Below are 11752 nucleotides of genomic sequence, written 5' to 3'. Positions count from 1 at the left end.
TCTCACATGGCTCAGTACCCCTCTTTCGATTAACTTCCTTCACTAATTCCACCTTTTAAGCCATATCCTTAGTGTTAAGTTCAGTTACAGCCTTAGCCACCACACCTTGTTTGAGGTCCTTTGAATACTGCCCTGCATGGAGGTGGAGCGATCCATGTTGGCCATCGTTGTAACCTGCGGCTCTCATTATTTCCTATAGGTGTCCTGTCAGACCCAAGGCAAGTCCGGCGTTGGGTGTTGCTGGGTTTGGCCCAGGTTTACCGTCTCGATTTCTTTGTATAACTTCATTTCAGGTGCTACAAAGGAAGTCACATGTGACACATTTCATTGTCATTTTTCAAGCATGCTCCCCATTTTCTCTCCTTGGCTATCTGCAGCTGAGGGTTGTCACCGTCACTGGATGTTGACGTGCAGTCATGAGGCCTGTGTTCCATGCGCCGACCACCTTTTCATTGTCATTTGTCGCATACCCTCAAGTCATCTTTGATTGACTCTTGTTTCAGGTCATGCTTGCTGGTTGAAGTGGGAGGCAGCCTCACTGAAGTAGAGATACCATCGCAATCAGGAGTTGACAGCCAGTGCCATCCAGCCTTGACTTGAGTGACCAGGGAGAAAGTCTTTTCACTCAACCTAGTGACAGTCCTGGGTATCTAGGGTGGAGAGGCACAGACTCTTCAGATTCAAGGTGAGACCTTTGTTCAAGGAGTGGCCTTTGCTGAACTGAGACTTGATTCTCTTTGCGATGCAGCCTTTTCATGCTTTCATAGTGATTGTCTCGGAACAGAACTAATGAGCTCTGAGCACATGTGCCTGTATACCCCATCTCTGTGTGTTGTCACTGGCACTGTGAGAGCAGGTGTATGTATTAGAAAATGTGTCATTGGAAACTCAAGACATACACATGTCTTGTGCCACTGGTGTAAATAAGCAGTTGAGCCATACACACACTTTGTCGTGTATTGGTCAGGTCAATCGAGTGAGAGTGGTCACCTTGGTGATTTCGCTGCACTTGATTGGCTGTACACAGCTGCTTGAGCAACCAATCAATGTAACTTGAGAAGAAAGGAGCTTTCTAATGAATAGAAATTAAACAGTTTTAATTTTATTTTTTGTTAAAAAATATGAACTTTAATGGAATTATTTTAGTATAAAATGCATGTATGTATATAAAATAGACAAAACAATGAAAAAAAATGCTTTAGCGGACTGAAACAAAGTGTCGCTTTGATAGCACATGCAATATGAAGAGGAACACTTGATGTTTTGTCAATTTCCACTTGGTTATGGAGTTATAAGAGAATTAGAATTGTATTTGAGGGAATTAATTCATGCCCAAAATTAACACTCCAAATGCCAAGAGATACAGCATAGTGTAAAAGGAGTATAGAGTCCAAGAGTTGTGTATGAGTTAGGGCTTTCAAATTTTCTGTAGGCCTTACATAGTGTCTGGGCTTGAGTATTGATGAAGTTTTATTTAATTTGCCGACTTTTGGTGTCCTGATAGGCCTCAGACCACAGTTACCCCTTAAGTTTTACCATGACCGGAAGGAAAATAGGAGAATATAGTGCCTTGTTTAAATGGGCTGTTCTGTTTCTGTTAACTTTTTCAAAATTTGACTTGTGATAGCTTAAATGAAAGATAAGACATTGTACTTTATTCCAATTTTTTTGGGTCTAATCTACACATGGTATTGACACCAGCCTTCCATGATTTGACCCCAAGTTCAAAGGCTGTCTTGTTGTGTTTGGAAGCTCGTAACTTCCGGTGACCATTGTTTTACAGTGGATACAACAAATTTGACATGAATTCGATCCAGGCCCATATTTTGCGGTTAAGTGACAGAGTGGCAGGTTGGTCAGCATGCAACAGGAGGAATAGCCTATGACCGATATGGCTAAGTATGGTGCACTGGCATGTCACTGTAGATTGCAAAAGAAGGAAAATAATTGTGGTTGAATATATTACAGTTACCATACAACTAATTCCATACTAACATGTGGACATCTAGTGAACAATCAGGCAATTATCATAACATTTTATAATTCATAACTTGAAAAGTCATTGATGTTTTTTTCTTGTTCATTTTTTCGAGGTCTTCAGCAATTCAGCTTTCAAAGTGTCAAAGGAAGTCGAGGGTCATTAACATCAAACCGTCTGTTGTGACCTTAAATGTAGAATGGTCTTAAGTGTAGAATAGTCATGAATATTCATCAGTGGGCAGAGATTATATGGCCAACGTCTGCGCGTGTTCCCTCACGGCACTACTTCTCACTTAAATACTGAGTGCCTCTACTTCTGCTGAGTAGATGTCAGGTTGAATGGCGTGCTAGCGAGGGTACATTTCTTGCTGTACAACATAATATAAACAGCCTTTCCTTCTGTACTGCCGTTTATTTAATATTTAGGGAAAATATATCAATATCCAAATGTTTGTTAAAAGTTCAATAATAATTTGTGTAAGCAATGGTGGCATCAGAGCATCAGGGAACTATATTCTCATCATGTTTACCATAGCTGTTTTATACTGCAAAATGAATAATGGGAATGGTGTGTTAGAACAGTAAATGCTCCTGTTTGTTAAAAGTATGCCCGTAAGTCAATTACAGCAGCTGGTGTAAAATTACTGTGTGAAGAAACACCTTAGCAAAACACCGCGTAAGACCCCCATCTTAACTAAGAAAATATTACACATTCATCATGTGCCTACTACTACTGCTGCTGCTGCTACTGCTACTACTACTACTACTAATACTACTAATACTACTACCCTTTACATTGATTATAGTTAAATACATCTAGTGTCAGTTATGTATCATTGTATCAAAGGGTTTGACTGACACATGCCATCATATCCCAATTGCGTAGATCGATGCTCATGCTGTTGATCACTGGATTGCCTGGTCCAGACTTGATTATTTACAGACCGCCACCTTTAAGTGGAATATTGCTGAGTGCGGTGTAAAACTAAACTCACTCACTTTACTTTAATGAATCAATGATTTCAGTAAATCCATAAAACTTTAATACGATAAAAAAAAGGCCCCGTCCACACAGAGCCTGTTTTGTTTCCACAGTGCAGACAGGGTGGTGTGTACCTGTAGAAAATTTGAGAGAGTTTGAATTCAACTCTTATAGCACTGTGGAGAGTTGTCTGCAGGTATCCTCCTCAACTGACTTTGGTGTTTGGTAATCAATGCTTGGGTGATGTGTCATGTTCTTTAGCAATAAACTTGAAATATAGGTGTGCTTTTACAATATGAATGAGAACATATGTACACAGGATACATTTACTTTACCACAGTGTTTATGTGATTCTTAGTGTTTATGTGATTCTTAATACATCAGAAGTTTAAGTAAATGCTTAGTACATATTTATAGAATATAAATAAAGTGTGAAATGAGAGGTAGATAGTTATGATGCCTCTATCAGCATCATTCCAGTCACATCACAATCTAGGACATCAGTACATATTTATAGAATATAAATAAAGTGTGAAATGAGAGGTAGATAGTTATGATGCCTCTATCAGCATCATTCCAGTCACATCACAATCTAGGACATCAGTACATATTTATAGAATATAAATAAAGTGTGAAATGAGAGGTAGATAGTTATGATGCCTCTATCAGCATCATTCCAGTCACATCACAGTCTAGGACATCAGTACATATTTATAGAATATAAATAAAGTGTGAAATGAGAGGTAGATAGTTATGATGCCTCTATCAGCATCATTCCAGTCACATCACAGTCTAGGACATCAGTACATATTTATAGAATATAAATAAAGTGTGAAATGAGAGGTAGATAGTTATGATGCCTCTATCAGTATCATGTCAGTCACATCACAATCTAGGACATCAACTATACACATTTGCATTCCATAGGGAGTCAAACCAATATCTGTGGCATCACAAGCTAATCCTTGTAGCACTCAGCTATCCAGTGCCCTGCAGTTATATAATCACACCAGAGTATGAATGTGAATGTGAATGTGTGTAAATCTGAGGAATGCATAACATAAATATCTAGGAGAGTAGCGGTGGGCAAGCTGGCTAAAGCCCCAGGCTAGTGATCCAGCTTGAGGCTTGAGGGTGACGGGGATCGAGCCCACCTGTGACCGGGTGTAAAACCTTTGGAGTCAACTTTGTGTGCAGACTCTTTCAGTGTTGTCACAACCCTAGTGTACAGTACACAACCCTGTGCACTTAAAAGAACCCACGAATCCGTCCGTTATATGACCAGATGGTGGCCACATGAATGCGTGCAAACACCTAGTTGCGGTACAGCAATGCAGTAAAACTTGGACAAGGTACTGTGACTATGTGTCCCACTCCACCCAGCCGTGAATGGGTACCTCGTAAGGATGGGAATGCCACAATAGCTTTCGGTGCGCCTAGTGGCTGCAAGAGTTGTATGCTCCCAAAGGGGGAGTTGAGATTGACAATCTGATGTGCGTTGAGATTGACATCCAGTGAAAGAGGAAAAAACTAAGTGCCTTTGAGCAGCTGAGCTGAGCTGGATATCGGCTATACAAATGTTAGGATGTAATGTATGTAATATCTTCTCACAAATATTTATATTTGTTTATGTAATTTAATATAATGTAAAGTTCACATTAGCTTTTAGTTTATGAAATAAAAGGTGCACTTGGAACATTGGTGCAAAGTTGACTTAATCCATGGATAAAGTATATACAGCTGAACACAGACAAGCATGTTCAAGGTGAACATGTCACAGTGGACAAGTTCTGTGAAGTCCAAGTACAGACATCCGTCAAATCCAGGTGTTGAGTTGTTTGTGTATTCAGAAATGTTGTATAGCATCAGCTGACCAGGTAAAAGCTGACCATTGTCACATTTCCCATAAAATGACAAAAAGAAATCAGTTTTATTAAAGGTGTTTTATTACCAAAATACAGAGCAGCCTGTCTTCCCATGGGACAGGCAAGAAGAATACTACTGTTAAATATAATGCCATGTAGTATTGAAGTAATTATGTAGGTACACACACATATCTTTATGTCTGTTGAAAACAATCCAACCAACAAGTAATGCCAATGGCTCCCCAACATTACATGTGTAAATATATATGGAGGTTACATGTATATGACATTGAACATTATACCATTCGTATTTGTGAAACAAACCAATTTGTGAAACGTAGCTAGTTGAAAATACTTTCAGAAACAAAAGCATCCCCTACACGACATTCCTTAAAATATTTTCAAATATTACAAGGTTAAATTTAAAACAAAACAACTGATTAAAATTCAACAATAACCAAGGTTAAGTACAATATAAATACAAGTATTACAGTCACATTTCAAAATCACCTCAAATATCACCTTGAATGTTCACTAGCATCAACATGAAACATGGCAGTAAATCTAAAGAGACATGAAAATAGGGGACATCTTGCATCATATAAAAATAATTATAACAAGTTTTACAGCTACATGAACAGTGACATCAATATAATGATCTTCACCAAAACCTTCACAGAACAGGGTATCCATTGGACAGAGGAAGGTACACGCATGTTTAATTATGCATGTGTGAGTTCATTCTTAGAACCTGTGTTGTCTTGTGACATGGACATTTTACAAAAACAATTCCCCGGGACTAATGAAGAATAATCTCATGAATCTTTGTGTTGTAGTCATCAGGGAAACAACACTGTTTCACTGGGCTGCACATCTTGTTTATAAATTATTACCTTTATTTGGTATTTGGTATGAACTCATGATTGGTAGCTACATTTCACAAAATGGCCGACAGAAAGAAAATATGGAAACATCTGGAGCAACTGAAACTCACAAAGCTGAATATTTTAAGATGGCATCATTTTTTTTTTCTAAGATTTACATCATACACATTAAATATTAAAATGTAGCATTACATGCCATTTATCACACTTCTGTACATATCATCAATTACATATATCAAACTTTCTCAGTTCTGGCAAAGGGAAACAGTTTCACATGATTTCCTAGCAGACATGCAGACACTTGGTTGCAGTTATGTGCAGCCTTAATTAAATACTAACTATCACAGAAGACAGTTTTGATAACAGAAATATAACAGCCAAGTTCATGAAATACAGGAGATAAGGCATAACTTTACTATCCGATGTTTACTGCATGCGACATACACTAATAACAAACATCAGACTCTGTCCAGTCATAGATGTAGTCCCTCAAGATAACTGTCATCACTTGTCAGGTACAGTGATGTGGACACCTCTTCCTGGAACTTGGTCCGCAGCAAATTCTGTTCATTTGCATTTCAGTTAACTTCTTCATTGTTGTTTTTTTCATCACATCCATCAGAATAAATGTAATATACCTATACCCCAACACACATGAGGTATTCTGTGGCTGCTCTGAACTACAAAAATATATCAATGTTTACACAGCATCATAGCTCACTTATGTATGTCATCAATGGTGAAAAAAGATACGGAATGTCATGTAGATTTTCGGAAAATACATGATGGCAAGTTATTGGCATGCATGACATGTCCTGCTGGAACATCAGTGCTACCTTGTTGACTTGAACATTAACCACACAGTTATTAGACAACGTGTGAGGAAGCACATTCTGATCCTGAGAATTTGATGATTGAGGCCAGTATGAGGAGAAGACTGGTTGATGATGTCTGTACAAGGGGTGGTTACATTAGGTACTGATGTGGTCGCCACTGGTGATGTCTGTACAAGGGGTGGTTACATTAGGTACTGATGTGGTCGCCACTGGTGATGTCTGTACAAGGGGTGGTTACATTAAGTACTGATGTGGTCGCCACTGGTGGTTCAAACAATGAGAAGAAGACTGGCTGATGATGTCTGTACAAGGGGTGGTTACATTAGGTACTGATGTGGTCGCCACTGGTGGTGTCTGTACAAGGGGTGGTTACATTAGGTACTGATGTGGTCGCCACTGGTGGTTCATACAACCACAACTATCATTACTTAAGAACTGTGTGACAATCAGATTGGCGGCATAGTCATGGTGACATAAATAATCTCTATATATGGAAATTATTTGTAGTTTTAGGCATACCCAGGTTAGGGTAACGTTCATCAGTTCTGTAATGTTTGTTTCATGCTCTACCTTTCTCTTTCATTCACTCTGCATTATACATGTATTATTAGTCACATGCTCGTGACCAGAAATGGGATAACGTCTTTAAAACCTACAGTTTATGGAATTTGAAGATGTTCTCTTAGTTGATGATAGTACATAGCATTTTTCAGCGATTTTTAACTATTATTATTCGAACCCTGTGAGCAGCTTCAGAATGTACTGGGTCAAGATAGCACTTTGAATTTTCAGCTCCTGATTTTTAACTATTATTATCCGTCACATGCCCTTGACCAGAATTGGGATAAAGCCTTTAAACCCTACAGTTTATGGAATTTGAAGATGTTTTCTCAGCTGATGGTAGCTGTTCAAACTTGTGAGCAACTTCTGAATGTACTGGGCCAATAGTTTTAATTTTCAGATATATTTTACTACATGTAATTTACTATAAATCCAGCACAGTTGCCTGACATAGTATAACTGATGTGTCCACCTGCCAAACTACATGCTAAATGTACCTCTGCATACAGCTCACAGGGATAAACCTGGCTCAGAAAAGATGAGATAAAATCTGGGACCAAAAACATGATTTTTTCAGATCTTATGAGAACTGTTCATGATTGTTCACAACAAAAGGAATAAACGACAAATAGGACATTGTCATATGTATTTAACTCTTTCAACACCAGTCAACCAGAGGCATTTACTAACATGACACCGAGTTCCCAGAGACTCTGAGGTCATAGATGAAGCCTATGTTTATCAATGAAAATATCAGCTTGCAAAACATTATTGCTACTACATATCATACACCATTTGAAAGGTCTAATCCTACTGTTTTAAATATGAAATTTATTTTATATCATATTATTCAAATACTACAACTACAACGTAAATAAATTAATATTTAATGAAAATGCAAGCTTACACATTCATAATGTCCAGTTAAACCATGAAGGGAGCAAAAAATGCGCGGCGATGTCATAATATCCCTTACCTTTTCTTTTATATTTTCATTTTCACGTAATCGAAATTATTATAAACAGATTTCTCAAATAATATGCATGGTTGTTTGTTTCCCGATACCAGTGGCTTTCTGCTCGGTAGCGTGATACAACAGTGGGAAATACCTCGCTTTGGAAGCTTCGCATATTGAATAACATGTAAGGCAATTCGCTTGATGGCGTGGTATCGTTCAATGCTCTGAACATTAGCTGAGAGCCGCGATCTGCGGTCCTATACAGTGATATATCTGACAATTGTGTTTTGTGAAATAAGTAAAAGAATTTTAATTATGCCCCACCAACAACATGATGACAGATGCACTGACGTATATAGGGATGGACACTTGCAGACATAGACGAGGTGTTCACTGTGTCCCCTACATTATATAGTCCATCAAGTTATCTGTCACTCATCATCAACAGTGATGTGTACTCCTCTTCCTGGAACTTAGCTGGCATCAAATTCAGTGGACCTGCACTCCAGGTTTACTTCTTCATATGTCATGTTCATCACATCCATCAGAATGAATATGATTGCTTCCTTCACCCCTACATACATTATGTAATCTGTGGCAGCTCTGAAGTACCCAAAAATATAAGTGTTACTTTTTGTTCTTATAAAACAACTCACACAGCATCATGAATCACTTTTACATCAATGTAAAAAATGTCAACAGATCCAGTTGCCTAACAGCACTTGCTAATTCTAATTCTACAAACTATAAGCATTTTTCAAATATCACACACACCACACCGGTGCTTGATTAATGCTCATTTGTGTATATGTATAGAACTAGTCTATGACATCAGTTTGTGGAAAATGCCAATATTTCATCTATGGAAATATTTCACTGTCTCATACTTGGTGATAGAATCTCATCATTAAGCTCATACTATGAAATAACTGTTTTCACAAAGCTCCAAATTTATAAATCAGTATGGTTCTTTGTGAGTCAAAGAAGCATGTAATGTCTCTAATTATTAATTCAACATAAATATCATAAAAGTATTCTTACATCATGTGCTTTCATGTCAAATTTCAAGCCTCTTGTCCACTTTGCACTTGAAGAGTCGTAACAGCCCTGAGTATATCCTCCTGTTTAAACAAAGAAATCCAGTTTTTACATAATGGTCAACTTTTGGTTACTTCCAAGTGTATGTAACATGTGGCAAAGGACATAGGTGATCATAGGTTGTCCTAGTGTCCCGGTTGTGTGTAACATGTGGCGAAGGACATAGGTGATCATAGGCTGTCATAGTGTCCCGGTTGTATGTAACATGTGGCAAAGGACATAGGTGATCATAGGCTGTCATAGTGTCCCGGTTGTGTGTAACATGTGGCGAAGGACATAGGTGATCATAGGTTGTCATAGTGTCCCGGTTGTATGTAACATGTGGCCAAAGACATAGGTGATCATAGGCTGTCATAGTGTCCCGGTTGTGTGTAACATGTGGCGAAGGACATAGGTGATCATAGGTTGTCCTAGTACCCCGGTTGTGTGTAACATGTGGCCAAGGACATAGGTGATGATAGGTTGTCCTAGTGTCCCGGTTGTATGTAACATGTGGCAAGACAAAGGTGATCATAGGTTGTCATAGTGTCCCGGTTGTGTGTAACATGTGGCCAAAGACATAGGTGATCATAGGTTGTCCTAGTGCCCCGGTTGTGTGTAACACGTGGCCAAGGACATAGGTGATCATAGGTTGTCCTAGTACCCTGGTTGTGTGTAACACGTGGCCAAGGACATAGGTGATCATAGGTTGTCCTAGTACCACCCGGTTGTGTGTAACATGTGGCGAGCTAAGCATGTGGCGAAGGACATAGGTGATCATAGGTTGTCCTAGTGCCCGGTTGTGTGTAACATGTGGCGAAGGACATAGGTGATCATAGGTTGTCCTAGTGCCCCGGTCGTGTGTAACAACATTTATTCAGTCAATCCCATCATTGCGCTTGAATCACATAAACAGGATCTTTCATGGGTAGAACAATATCTATCATGGGTAGAACACGCTATATGTAATAGCAGTAATACTACCAAAGTTTCTTTTATAAAATGGAGATATATATCATTTGCTGTGAAGCCAAATAAGTAATCAAGTTCATTCCTCTGCAATGTCCTATAAGCTCAACATAAGGAATGCCATCAGGAATTGTGTGTGTGTCACAGAATATCACAGAATATAGTTTTTACTGTGTATCTTTCAGCCTTGTTGATGTTAAAGTTGAAGTCAGGTAAAGCAGCATCTTTTGATGACTCTGGAAGAGCAACAATATATGAAGGAAAGGTTAAAAAAGGTAATATGTATGGCAGTGACAGAAATACATGCATGAGAAGCAATTTCCTATAGTCTTTATGTTTGAAGCAGAAAGTAATTCTTCCAGTTAAGGGAAATAAAATGTACCAAAGAATTTCCATAATCATCACAAATATCTACACACAAGTGTAATGTGTACAAGTATTACAATATAAGAAGCATGTTATGTTAACAATCACTATCAACAGACAGTATTCATAAAAGATGAGCATATCTCAAACTACATGGTGTTAACAGTATACCGGTATGTTACAATAGGCTTTTCAAACATTACATTTTGCAATGTTTTCTCAGAACCATTGGGTGATATCAACACACACTTTCATTCACTCTGGAGTTTTCCACTGTAATTAATTCAGCAAACAGCAGACTTTCCATACAACTACTTTAATGTAATAAAATAATGCAATCACTCAAAATTGAATTTCAATGTTTCTTTTATCACAACCATAACAGTTATTTTTAGCATGACTACCAGGATATTGCATGCTGAATTCATCATCTTAGCCTCACTGAAATTTTTTATTTTGTGTAGATCTAAATATAAAACCGATTTGCCATTTTCCCCATATCTCTTATTATCAAGGAAGGGAAATGCTTTTCACAGGTTTAGAACAATTTCAAGCCATTGATACACATGAAGCTTCAGTTAACTATCTTGCCCAAATACCTGTGAAATTTAATATGCATACAGAAACACATGGGCAGGGACAGCAGCACAGGCCTAGTACAGAATGTAAGTAACTTCACTCAATCTGATAATTTCATGAACTAAGTATTCTTCCATGGTACAGACAGTAGAGAGTAGTTCTGCTCAGGAATTACTGAATGTTGAAATGTTGCAATATCATCCTCTTAGTTATTGTTTACAGAATACTAATTCATGTTTTGCATGAAGCTCATATGAAATGAAAGTACGTACAGCATGAGACAGATACCCCTCAGCAATGTTGACTCTTCGGTCTGGTCTTGGGAAGCTGGACACAAACTCTTCATGCCTTTGAAGTTGTTCCTCACTGAAAAACATCAGCAATATGTACTTGCTGTTTAACACCCCATGCAACAAAGCCCTGCTATATGATGTCTGCCTGTAAATAGTAACAAAACCAAATAGTGCTTTGATATCATGATATCAAGTTTGCAGAACTTCAACAACTGATCCACTTAGTCTCCTGGTATTGGGACCGCCTCCGTGGTGTAGTGGTTAGTGGTATTGCTTCCGTGTCTATTCAATAAACAAACCTTTTTCTAGGGCCATTGGAATCAGTGTCACACAGGTGACCTATGCTTATTACTGCCATGTTGTCATGTGCAAGTAAATAGGAGCTAGTTGAACTACAAATGA

The 11752-nt window shown here is 38.2% G+C and overlaps 1 long non-coding RNA gene across 1 annotated transcript; it reads right to left on the bottom strand.

Moving 5' to 3' along the window:
* Positions 1–8463: 8463 nt before the first annotated feature.
* LOC124267733 lies at positions 8464–11488 on the bottom strand. Its single transcript, XR_006896110.1, has 4 exons — positions 11330–11488; positions 10284–10348; positions 9108–9187; positions 8464–8669 (listed from the first exon to the last, which is right to left on the bottom strand). It is a non-coding gene; the product is annotated as an uncharacterized LOC124267733 (long non-coding RNA).
* Between the last annotated feature and the right edge of the window lie 264 nt (positions 11489–11752).

The sequence above is a fragment of the Haliotis rubra genome, unplaced genomic scaffold (genome assembly GCF_003918875.1).
Source record: "Haliotis rubra isolate DU_JTF1 unplaced genomic scaffold, ASM391887v1 Scf1333, whole genome shotgun sequence".
In the NCBI taxonomy this organism is placed as follows: domain Eukaryota; kingdom Metazoa; phylum Mollusca; class Gastropoda; order Lepetellida; family Haliotidae; genus Haliotis; species Haliotis rubra.
Note: the sequence above shows the minus strand (reverse complement) of the source record. Positions and strands in the feature narration are given on the sequence as shown.